Source organism: Odontesthes bonariensis, chromosome 2 (assembly GCF_027942865.1).
Source record: "Odontesthes bonariensis isolate fOdoBon6 chromosome 2, fOdoBon6.hap1, whole genome shotgun sequence".
NCBI lineage: Eukaryota > Metazoa > Chordata > Actinopteri > Atheriniformes > Atherinopsidae > Odontesthes > Odontesthes bonariensis.
Genome location: NC_134507.1, coordinates 31882852 through 31895937, shown reverse-complemented (window position 1 = coordinate 31895937; position 13086 = coordinate 31882852). Strand labels below are relative to the sequence as shown.

The window sequence follows — 13086 nt, the reverse complement described above, 5'->3', positions numbered from 1 at the left end:
ATTTGTACAAACTGTACCAGAACACACACACACACACACACACACACACACACACACACACACACACACACACACACACACACACACACACACACACACACACACACACACACTCTGGCCCCATTAGTTCATGGCTGTGGGCTCAACAGACATGTAAATACGTGCACTGTAATACACACACGTGCACGTAGCCGTGCAAACCTAGCGGTATCAACTCTGTTACACTGGATGAAACTGCGGTGGAGCTGTTGCGCATCGTGGTCTCACTGTGGATCAGTCAGTCAGCCACAACATTAGAACCACCGACGGGTCGGCAGGTGCTGTTCACAGCCACCATCATCTGGTTACACACACTGCTGAGCTGGGAAACTGGCCTGGAATACAAGCTGATGGCACTGTGATGTCACTGTGATGTCACTGAGGCCTGATCCAGGAATCATTTCTTTAGACATTTCCAGGAAAATGGGTTTTTGAAACCTTTTCCAACATGAACATAAACCCAGAATCTGAGTCAGAACCAGAGTTAGTTCAGTTCTGAGCAGCTTTAAAGTGAATATCTACAGATGCTTCCATGGTAACAGCTGCAGAGATTCACTGAAACATATTCCAACATGAACATAAACCCAGAATCTGAGGCAGAACCAGAGTTAGTTCAGTTCTGAGCAGCTTTAAGGTGAATATCTGCTCTGAGCTCCTTTCTCCTCCAACACAGCCTGAACCCTCTCAGACCAGCTTTCTGTCCTTTCTTTAAGGAGTCTTCAGGAACAGTTCTCCAGGCTTCTTGAAGGACATCCCAAAGCTCTTCTTTGGATGTGGGCTGCCTTTTGTTGCGTTCTCTGCCAACATGTTCCCACACTGCTTCAGTAATGTTGAGCTCCGGGCTCTGGGGAGGATTCATCCCTCCATCAGACCTGCTGCCACTGATTTTCAGCCCACTTCTTGTGTCCTTTGGCACAGCTCAGCCTTTTCTCCCTGTTTCCCTTCCTTAAGAACGGCTTCTTGACAGCCACCCTTCCATGGAGCCCATTTCTGATGAGGCTTGGGCCAACAGCAGATGGATCAGCTGAAGGTCCAGATGCATCTCTCAGCTCCTGTGTCAGGTGTTTGCTGGATTTTTTCCTCTTTCTTAAGGACATCACTTTCAGATCCTGTTCCTCTGCTGTAGATAGTTCTTTAGGCCTGACACTTCTTCTTTTGTCCTCCACTTGTCCAGTTTCCTCAAATGTTTTAAGGACACACTGCACACCATGCTGAGATATGCCAAGTTTTCAGCTAACAGCTCTTTGGGAATCACCTTGTTGCTGCAGAAATCCTGTTTTCTGTCTGTCAGACTGTGTTATCTTTGCTGTTTTTCACAGATGCAGCTAAAGAAATGGGAACAAATGATGTGTCTCTGTGACAGGCTGCTGGGAACAAAGTGCCTAAAGATCCAGTTTAAAATGGCTTCTTTGCTAAGTTGTCTGTTCCGTGTGGACACAACACTGGCTCATCCCTTGAGTTAGGAGCCTTTTTCCTGCCTGAATGGTTCATCAGGCTGCAGATAATGTGTGTTTGTGGAGAATGTGTGCACACATGAAGGTTGGATTGTGTGTTGATGCTGTTTAAGCAGAGCTTTAGTTGCACTGTTGCTGAAACATTATCTGATGATGATTCTACAGAACTTAGTGTGTGCTGGTCCTCTGGTATCAAATTGTGCAGCGGACGACTGGATCAGTTTCCAGCCTCTTACAAAGCAGAGACATCAGCTCTTTGGCCGGCCCACACAGCAGCTTTGGTTTCCTCCTCCTTCAGTCCAACACAGTCTGTTTACTTCCCTGCAACCCATCACCTCTCTGTCTGACAAACAAACACTCTCAGCTGAACTCACCTCTTCCCTTGCTCCTCTGACCTCGCCCTCCTGATTCCTCTCCTCCTCCCGGCAGAGCCATGCATCAGCTGGAACTCCCATCTGTGTGTGTGGAGAAACAATGTTGGTGCTTTATTCATAACGGAATAAAAGCTTCTTAAAGAATTCACATCTGTTCTTTGAAGGCTCGGACAAACAAAACTGAGTCAACACAAACTCCAGGTGATGGAGAAGCTCCTCCAGATGATGGTGAAGCTGGTAAAGCTCCTCCAGGTGATGGAGAAGCTCCTCCAGATGACGGTGAAGCTGGTAAAGCTCCTCCAGGTGATGGAGAAGTTCCTCCAGATGATGGTGAAGCTCCTCCAGATGATGGTGAAGCTGGTGAAGCTCCTCCAGATAATGGTGAAGCTCCTCCAGATGATGGTGAAGCTCCTCCAGATGATGGTGAAGCTCCTCCAGATGATGGTGAAGCTCCTCCAGAGGATGGTGTCTTCAGGTGGTATAAAGTATTATAATTCAGTTAAATTAAACAAAGTATTTATTGGTGGTCACACATGAAGTATAGCAGCGCTGGGCTCGGAGGGGACAGAGCCCTCGCAGGACATCCGTCAGACCGAGCCTCGATTTCCGGAAACATTTCATATTTATATGACCCTTTATCTCCCAGAGGTTGGACTCACACTCGACAGAGTATAATTGGACATGAGCAGGTTCAACACCGTCTTCGACATGTTCTCTGGATAAGCCAAAGAACGTGTGTGTGTGTGTGTGAGTGTTGCTTTAAGCGTGCATCCTCAGGGACCCAGTTATTTAGTCCCGCTATATCACCTTGAAGTCTTACATTGAGTTTATATGAGCGGAAAAGTACAAACTAGGAACATAGATTATTTAGTAAACTACAGAATACGAATTTATAATGTCTTTATAACATTAACATATAACATACAACAAATAACAATTTATAACATTTCCCCCTTTTGGCATGATTTTATCATGTCAAATAAATGAGGTAGGAAGGTTACATTCTGTATTGTGTCACACCTGTTAGCAGCAGCCGACTTGCCCCAAACTGCAAGTGGCCACTTACCTTTAAAGCTGGATTTACAGTTGACGCGTCGCTCATGGTGCAGCCGACCCGTGACGTCAAAATGAGGTTTCAGGCCTGGCGCTTGCCTTGAAAAGGCGGCGCAGAGTGTTGGCGTGCACCAGTCGATTTTTGTAAATTGGCTGTACCGAGAACAACAAACCGGATGGACCAATGTGAGACCAAGTTCAGTGAGGACACTGCAGTGAAACAGTACAGGGAGCACGTAAACTCCCAAAACTGGTGGACAGAGATTGGGAGAACTTTGGGGAAAGAGGGAGAGTTCTGTAAGAATGTGTGGAAGAAGCTACGGGACAGATACGTGAAGACAAAGAAGAGGGCAGAGACTCTGTTGATGCCGGGGGCTTCAGACCTTCACCTCTTTTAACTGAATCGTCTTGGCTCATGAACTTGGTGAAACACAGAAACACACAAAGCATTTCATCTCCCAGATACTGCAGCAGCATCATTGATGTCAGTGTTCCTGCTCTTCATTGTTTTCTTCTCCACTTCCCTGGTTGTAGAGTAGCGGTAACCTTCACGTAGCAGCGCCACCTCTGTGACGGAGAAAATTGCAACGACTGGCGCATCAATTTGCGCCACTATATGTAGCCGGCACGAACTCGTGACGTCATCAACACCGCTCGCGCTAGCAGACGCGGCAACCATGCTAGAGCAACCATGCTAGAGCCTAGTGTAGCACAACCAGAGAGAAGATCTTTGTTATCCCCCTTTTGATATACCTTCATTATGTGATGCCTGTGTGCGAGGCTCTGATCAGACGCCACGCTGAGCTCTTAAACCAGTTCTGTGATGTCAGATCTGTGAGGTTCTGTTATCACCAGCTTTCTATGCATTTCGTTGTGCTGCATTCAGGCGTCTGTGTGTTGCATTCAGGCGTCTGTGTGTTCCCTCACAGTTTGTGTGTCTTGGACAGTTTTGTCGGTTCTCGGCAGCTCTCAGAAACCAGGTCACATGTCGTCGTACAGATGAATAAACACACTTCCTCCTCACCCTCTTGCAGACCGAGCCGCGCACTGATGTGCGCGCTCACTCGTGCGCGTTGGCGCGCTCGCTCGCAGTTGGCTAATTTGTGTAATTTTTCCGTTTCATGTCACAAAACGGAGAGGGATGGTGACACATGTTGTGTTCCTGGACGTGGACGCTGCGACTCTGCGAGCGCAGACCAACACGTCGGCCATGTTTAGTGCAGGGTTTGTATGCATATCTATTAGTTTGTTTGTTTGTCATCCGCAGACGCTCGAGTGCGCACGTGTGATCTGAGCCGTGTGTGCTGTCCCCGGGCCCTCCGTGTTCCTGTGTGTCAGAACACAGCTGGTGAAGCGTTCCATCCCGCGGGGCCTCGGGTACAGCCAATACACACTCGCTCTCAGACTGTGCACGTGTGCAATCAGCTCCTCTTACTCCCCAAACAGCCACCGCATCTGCTTCAATCTCGGTGGGACTCTATCTCCTAAAGACGCGGACGGTGTGTGCGAATGTGTTCCCCAAAGAGAAGGGACAGTCGCACACAGCCTGTCAGTGTTATTTCTCAGCATTTAATCCCTTATTTGGACACTTGGGAACAAAAATATGTGAAAAGGTTGTGAAACGGACTCGGGAGACGAGGTTCTGCTCCCAGAGCGTTCCAGAAAAATCTATTTTTTATTTTTATTTTGGGAGCCGTCTCCAACAGATTTGCTCTGATTTTTCTCACCAAACTGAACTGAAACGTTTATTATTGCACCAGGTCACAAAATCCCTGAGATCAAGCAGTTCATTGATAAGGATCTAGGCTGGTCTGTTAAGCCCAGTCTTAGGAATCTAGGTGTTCATTTAGACTCGAGCCTCTCGAGCAGCATTCTGCAGAACGGACCAGAAACTGCTTCTTTCCCCTAAGGAACATTGCCAAATTAAGGTCACTGGTCTCGAAGGCTGAACTTGAGATGATTATCCACGCTTTTATTTCCTCTCGATAAGACTACTGTAACAGCCTTTTTATCTGTTTTAATAAACCTGACAAAATACCGGCTATTTACAATTTTGTTCCCACGAATTCGGCGCTATTGAAGCTAGCCGTAGTGAGCAACGCACTTCCGGTTATTTTCACAAAATAAAATACCCGTTGCCTTTTATCATAGGGAAAGCCATTACGGTACAATCGGTGCTTTTGTTTTGAAAACAGGAAGTGAACCTACCCTCGTTGTAGCTAGCTTGAAACTGCCGTTTTGACAGGAAATGACGATCGGCGACGTCACGTTACGTTGCATCTTGGGTAGTTTGAGTATGAGTAGTAACCTCATGATGCACACCCAACATTTCGGAGAATCTAGTATGCATCCGGGAACTTCTCACTTAATCAAACTCGCATACTAACTCAAAAAGTTAGTAGGAGTAGTGGGAGAAGTATGCGGTTTGGAACACAGCCTCAGTCTGGTTGTAATTTAGCCATTAATTCGATCCTTTCAGTGCCATGTGACCCCACTGAGTGTTTTCATGAGGTTTCCTGCTCCTGTTGTGGCTGATGCCTTAGAAAGGATCCGCTCCTCGTTGTTTCTGAGAATGAGACCTGCTGGAGTTCTGCTGGAGGTTCGTTGGTCGAGTTTCGGTCGTTTCAGAGAATTCTGTCCCAGTTTTCACAGATTACCTGCTCAGCCCCTTCAGCACACGACAGTTTTGTCGAATCGGATGATGTTACATTGATTATCATTAGTCGGGGGGGGGGGGGGGGTCAGGTCATCACTCCTGGGCCCTGAAGACTGGGGGGGGTTTAACATGTCACCACCAGCTGCCTTTTAGATCCCACACGGAGATCCGAGAATCCGCTTCACCTCGTAAATGGAGGCAGCGGAGCTTCGGTCCGGTTTCATATCGACAGAAGCTGCTGGATGCTTGTGGGCCGTCGTCGTGGTTACAGGGAGTGTGTGTTTCAGCACTTATTGGTGTTTATTTTTACTGAAACGCTCCATAAAAAAGGAGAAATCCTGCCTCTGGATTCAAAAATAATGTGGGTTTGGATCAGACTGGTGCTCTCACTCTATCTGCCGACATGCTCTCCTGTGCATCACCGCTCAGGTGCGTTATCATGTGCACGGGCGGCCTGCAGGCCCAGTTTCGGGTTTCTGAGTTATCAGCAGCGTCGGTGCTCCATCTCTCTGCTCCTCCTCCTCCTCCTCGTCCTCAGGGATCCTCCTCACCGCAGCAGTTGAGGCGCTCGATAGAAGCTTTTAGTTTACATCTGCACCACACAGGAGCTGACCTGACACCGCGACCCACCCTGTGTGTGTGTGTGCTGGGTCTCAGTTTACTGTTTACCGGAACCAGTGACACTAAGACTCTCTGCTGTGGTGAGCACTTCCACCCCCTGATGCTCTGTGTTTGTTTAACAGCAGCAGGATGGGAAAGAGTCTTAAACCAAGTTATTCTTTGCCTGAAAACCAACAAAACGGTGACCAATACATTTGGAATATCTAGATTTTAGGAGACTTTTGTGGCATCAAGGCTGTTGCAGGCCAGCACCCGTCCCCTCCTCCTCCTCAGCCGTGCCTTTAGAACGTGTGCAGAATGTGCTTTTACATGGTCTGCTTGAACAATGCACGGACGTCCCTGGAAAAGATGTGGTCTTGAAGGCAGCATATGTGAAACATATATGAAAACGCATGAAATCACGTAAAAACACAGGAAAACGTGTAAAACACATGAAATCACGTAAAAACAAGTAAAACAACATGAAAACTTGTAAAATCACGTAAAAACTTGTAAAAACACGTAAAACACATGAAATCATGCGGAAAAAAAACATGAAAACACATGAAAACAAATAAAAACACATGAAAAATGTTTGTGTATACACTAACATGAGTTCATATTTTTCTGTTTACATTTTTTTTTTCATTTTCATTTTGTTTTCACCATTTCATTTCATGTGTTTTCATTTTCACATTTGTTTTATACACATTTGTGGACAAACTGAAGCTCCTCTGAACATCTCTGCTCCTCTCAGACTCCTCATGGAGGCTGCTGTAGGACCAGATCCATGTTGTTTTTTTTACCTGACTACTGGCTCCAAACTTCCCCATCACCGCTTGTATTTCGTTTCATACGAGTTTCCAACCTTTGAATTGAGCAAACACACTCTGTGTGGCTGTTTTTCAGGCTGAATGAATGAATAAAGCTGCTGATGCACGGGACCTTTTGCTGTTTGGCTCAGAGTTCCTCAGAGTTTCTAGGAGGCGACGGGTTCAGGGCCCGTCCCGTCTTTACTCTGAGCCTCAGATCCTCAGAATCAGCCGGTTTGTTTATTTATTGGGAGCAGATCTGTGTGGTCACTCGGCTCATGAATGGAGCGTCCACATCCTGAACATGTCTCTGATGCTCTGTGTGTGTTTGGGCTGCTTCTGTGCAGACGGCATTAAATATTCATCCTCCTGCTGGCGTTTCTCTCCTTTCATTTGTCTTGTCATCTCTCTGCTTCCTGTCTTCCGTCTCTTGTTGTGAATCCTTATTCCTCCCCCTCTTTGGTGGTAACCAGGATTATGGGGGATGAAGCTGAACTGGTGGAATATCAGAGGAGGTGATGAGTAAGTGGTTTGAGGAAACTCCTCCTCTCCTTCGATCATTTCTGAAAACAAACACGGAGGTTTTAATCCTCCGTTCTGTTCGGGGTATTGGGTTCAGGTCCAGCCTGTGTGTGTGCGTGTCTTTATGTCTGAACATGTGTTGAAATGTGTGTCCATCTGTTCCTTTCTGCAGATGAATAATGTGGCGTCTGCTGTTTGTTGCTCTGGTATCAGATCCACACGTCCTCTGGGTGTCAGTGTTTGGAAGCTTGAGACTCATGAAGGAACTGAACTGTGTGTGTTTGTGTGTGTCAGCGTCCATGTAAACCTATCCCAGCACAGCCAGGGGAAATTTCAGCCCGTCCATCGATCGGCTCGGGCTGCTTTCAGGGTCACTGTGATGTCAGCGTTTGTATTATTATTGCTTTTATTGTCTCCTGCTTTTAATTCAACACAACACAATGACATCAACCCGCATTGATCCCCGCGGACGGACGAGCCGCTGCGTATCAAAATATCAGGCGGATGCAGCAAAAACCAGAGCAGAAGTCCCGAGAAAGTTTCTGAAGACTTTGTGTTCTTCACAGTGAAACTCTGAAGTTACAGCAGAAACTCTCCATTTAAACGCCTCGTCTTTTCTTTGTTTCTGTGAAGAGTTGAGCTGCAGCGAAGGAAAACAAGAACACAAAACCAAACCAAACTTAGCCGTTTCATTGAGGAAAGTCCTGAAATATTCCGGCTGATTAAGGGAAATTTAACGGATTAATTTAGCTTTAGATGGCTGACGTTTAGCTGCCGTTCCACAATAACCGGTCTTTGAATGCAACACCCCTGAATGCTTTAAGTGACTTCATTTGTCAGAGGTGGGTAGAGCAGCCAAAAATTGTACTCAAGTAAAAGTACTGTTACTTCAGAATAATATGAGTCAAGTAAAAGTAAAAAGTATAGTGATTTAAAACTTCTCCTACAAGTACAATTATTTTCAAAAACTTGCTTAAGTAAATGTAACGGAGTACATTTAAACTCTGAAACGGAGGCCATTTTGGACGATGTTTGTATGTACGGTGGCTCTGAGCGGTCAAAAAGCATCGAAGCAATGCAAAAAAAGCACAGAATAACATAACTTTGTGTTCCTTATCCCACCCACAAATCTCAGATTGGTGGGTTCCTCACATTCCAGCTTAGTTTAGTTTACTCTGAACTCCTGTCCAGATCCACAGCTCAGGGAGGCAGTTTGGCTTCATGTCAGCAGCCTGAGTTTGAAGTGCTTTTTCAGCACAGGTGAGCAGTAGTTGTGAATGTTGAACACAGCACAGTTAAACTTTAAAATGATCCCATGTCAGTGATGTTCCAGAGAAGGACTCACATTCTTCTCGCTTGGTTAAACAAAGACACCGGCTCGTAACTCCGCTTCTTTCTGCTTTAAAATCAGTTTTCTTGTCGTTTGAACGCCATTCGAAGGTCATAGGCTGTGTTCGAAACCGCATACTCCTACTAACTTTTTGAGTTAGTATGTGAGTTTGAGGAAGCGAGAAGTTCCCGGATGCATACTAGATTCTCCGAAATGTTGGGTATGCATCATGAGGTTACTACTCATACTCAAACTACCCAAGATGCAATGTAACGTGACGTCGCCGATCGTCATTTCCTGTCAAAACGGCAGTTTCAAGCTAGCTACAACGAGGGTAGGTTCACTTCCTGTTTTCAAAACAAAAGCACCAATTGTATCGTAATGGCTTTCCCTATGATAAAAGGCAACGGGTATTTTATTTTGTGAAAATAACCGGAAGTGCGTTGCTCACTACAGCTAGCTTAAGTAGCGGCGAATTTGTGGGAACAAAGTTGTAAATAGCCGGCATTTTGTCAGGTTTTCAACACGTTTGGGGATCTAAACGACTACTTTCTCGCCTGAAAATGTTTCAAATGTTGCTAAAGTTTACAGAGTTTAGAGCTTAAGGGAAATCAGCTTCAGGCCGGCTGATTTCGGCTCGGGCAGGAGCGAAATGCATTGTGGGTAAACGCTCTGCATACTGTCTGATCGATGAGTATGCAGTATGTAGTATGCGGTTTCGAACACAACCAAAGACTTGTTTAAAATGAGCGAGCGTGCAGCCCGAGCTCCTCATGCTGATGTTTCAGAACATGAAGCCTGAAGCTGAACCTCCATGGAAGCAGCTCTCAGTTTCTAACCAGGCTCCACTTACTGTTTCTGAGTCTTGTTTAGAAGAAAAGATGAATGGTGCCGCTGCACAGCCAAGTTATTCCCTTCAAACTTGCATCGGCTGTTGGGATGGGATCACCTGTTCAGGTGTCCGACTTCCTGTAACACTTCCTTCTTGGCAGCACACGCTCCACGGTGTTCATCCCGTGGATAAACCTGGCTTATCCGCCGTACAAACGTCCAACATGTCTTTAATCTGTAAGCTCATCGTACGGACACACTGAAATGACCCTGACTCTGGAGAACCCGACCGGTTCCAGGTGTTGTCTGTGTTCCTGTGGGAAGGACATGCCTGGACTACGGAAACCCGGCACTGGAAAAAATCAAAGTCTTACCATGTATATTTGTCTCATTTCTAGTCAAAATATCTCACTACACTTAATATAAGACAACTGCCTAATAAGTATTATTTCAGCCAGATATACACTGGAGAAAAACAACAAATACAAGACGTTTTTGCTTGAAATAAGCAAAAAAATCTGCCAATGGAACTAGTGAAAATCGGCTTGTCAAGATTTCCTTGAAATAAAATGTGATATTTAGGACTTTTGAGTTAAAAGTGATCTTGAAATTAGCTTAAAAACCTCTTCAAATGAAAAAAAAAAGCTTGTTTCATGTGAAATATGACTCAAAACAAGATGTTTTCACTTAAAGGCGGGGTAGGGGATCTTTTTCTGGAACATTTTTTTACATATTGCTTGAAATACTCTTCACACCCCCATTGCAACCAATTAATTAAAAGTTTTGACACAAATATGAAAAGTTTTAGTGGCCTCTAGAACGTACAATCTAGGAAAAACACTATCCAATCATACTGACTGGACCGTTCACAATGATTGGATTCTGATGCCGTCTATCAAACTTCAATCTGCTCCTCCCTCCCCCTCCTTCCCCCTGTGCGCGTACCCTGCTCCGTGAACGAATTATGCGTCCAGAAGCTTGGCAGGAAGCTAAACTAGAGCCAGCTTGGCTAGCACCTAGCATTATTAAACGTATAGTTAGCATAAACTAAATACTAAATACGGCAACGATCGATGCTTGCTGTCAGAACAGCGCTCGTGCGCGTTCATGTACTCTAGAGGCGTGCCTTCGGGGGGAAAGTGAAGAAAAGGGTTGGGACTTTTTACCTGTGTATTTTCAAAATGCAGCTTCGCTGGACTCAAAATCCAGGATCTCCTACCCTACCTTTAACAAGATATTCAAGATGTATTGTATTAAAACAAGTCCCTATATCTGGCTGAAATGGTACTTGTTAGGCAATTGTGTCTTATAATAAGTATAATGAGATACTCAATGAGACAAATATACTTGGTAAGATTTACATTTTTTCCTGTGGGAGGGAGCTGCAGAGCTTGGAGTTAAACCCCATTTATCAGGAAGTTCTCAGGGTTTTTAAGTGATTTTTTTTTTTTTTACTGGAACTGAAAGGCATTAAGATACTGCTTTCTTCTTTTTTTTCTCCTGGTGTTGGTCAGAGTGAATGCTAACATGCTAGCATGCTAACCAGGACCAGCTGTGTGATCCTTAACGTCCCATAAATCAGTGCTCTAATCTCTCAGGGATGGAGGGAAGTTTCTTTGTTTTTCCTCTCGCAGTCTGCCACTCTCTGTCCCTTCTGAGCCCCACTCTTTCCCTCTCCTTCACTTTCCCTCCCTCAGTCTGTCCATCATCCTGTCTTCTGCCTTCTCACCTCTCATCCATCTCTCCGCCTCGATCTCTCATCCGTCCGTCCTCCTGTCCGTCTGCCAGGATTACAGGGCGTCAGGTTGGCCAACATGGACTGGTGGTGGGGAAACAAAATGTTCCTCTCAGCACAAAGCCGGCCTAATCCTCTGTCCGCTCCCCCCACAGCACAGCCTGATTACAGAAAGCCGGTCGGTCGGCATTAGGACAGACAGACATGCAGGCTGGCAGATGGACAGGTTCACGTTATTCAAGCCGGCCCAGTGTTTGGCTGGTTAACCGACTGATTAATTTGTTGGCTTGTTGGTTAAATGACTGATTGGTTTACTCACTGGCTAACTGACCCCTCAGCTTACCTGCCATGTTGGCTTCTCTCCAGTTTTTATTCTCCGAGTTTGACTCAGCAGAAGCTGTCGACTGTCGGCATGACACACAAATAACGAGCAAAAGACAAATTAGACACAAAAAGGAATATTTTAACGTACATATTGTATATAAATAGCTTTTGTCTTTTCTTTTGGCCATTTTTTCTCTCACTTTTCTCACTTTCACCCTTTCTTTTTCCCCCTTTAGCCTTGTCAGCCTCCCATTCTCATTGTTATTTGAGTTTGAGTCGGCTTCCTCCTCTTTATGACCTCCTCTGTGTGTTTCTGAACAAATCTGATGTGAGACGCGAGCTCTGTAGGTATGGGAAAGGTCAGGTGTCTGAATGACAGACTGAAGTTGTCGTATCTCACGTCTGAAATGAACTTCATGGTGTTTGAAGGTACCAGCTACATTTTATCCTGTGGTTCGACCTAAGATCAACAGACTCAGCAGGTTTTTGTTTTAAAGTTTTTTTTTTGGGCTTTTTATGCCTTTAATGTTAGGACAGTTTGAGAGAGACAGGAAGCAGGGGGCAGAGAGGGGAAAGACACGCAGCACAGGGCCGCTCTTTCTAACTGATGGACGATTTTCGATTCGGGACAAAATCGTCCTTCCAGAAAGTCAGACCTCACAATCGCTTGGCCCTATTTTTGGCTCCCTTCATATCAATGCGTACAGCCACCTAGCGTGGGAGAGAAAATAGCGCCATGCGATTGTGAGGTCTGACTTTTTCGTGGAGAACGATTTTGTGATGCAAATGTATTACTCTTTTGAACGCATATTGTTTTGAGAAGCAAAACGCTTTATTTTTTAAACCCCAGCCAACTAGCCAGACTACCTTATTCAACACCAAAACGAGGCTGGAACTCAGCTCACAGGACGCAGCAGGGGGTAAGAAAATGTTCATAAATTATGTTGCTGATATGGGATGCCATACAGCTTCATGTCAAGAGGCAAACTATCCCTTTAATATTCTGTGTTTTCACTAATTGTAACGCCTGACTTTTCAATATAGTTTGCTTTAAAAAAAATAAATTTAAAAAAATCGATACTTTATCGGGAAACGAAATATCGATATATATCGCAGTATCGATAAAATTGCTCAGCACTAATTTTTATTGCATGCTACGTCTGTCGGTGCCGCGGGGAACGTGATCATATTTAGGCAAAGTGAGAGCGTCGGCTACTACGGAGTCCCTTAAAGCAAAACAAATCTGCGGAGTCTAGAAATGTTTTTAATCGCTATTTTTCGGTTTCGGCCCAGCCCAAGCTCCAAGGTTCACGGCCTCCTGAACTGAGCTGTTTTCAGGGTGAGATTAATGCCTCA

General features: G+C 45.3%; 1 protein-coding gene across 1 annotated transcript in view; it reads left to right on the top strand.

The window, feature by feature from the left end:
• Nucleotides 1–13086, top strand: part of slc30a6 (solute carrier family 30 member 6) — a 109074-nt gene that overhangs the window by 30241 nt on the left and 65747 nt on the right. The window lies entirely within an intron of this gene.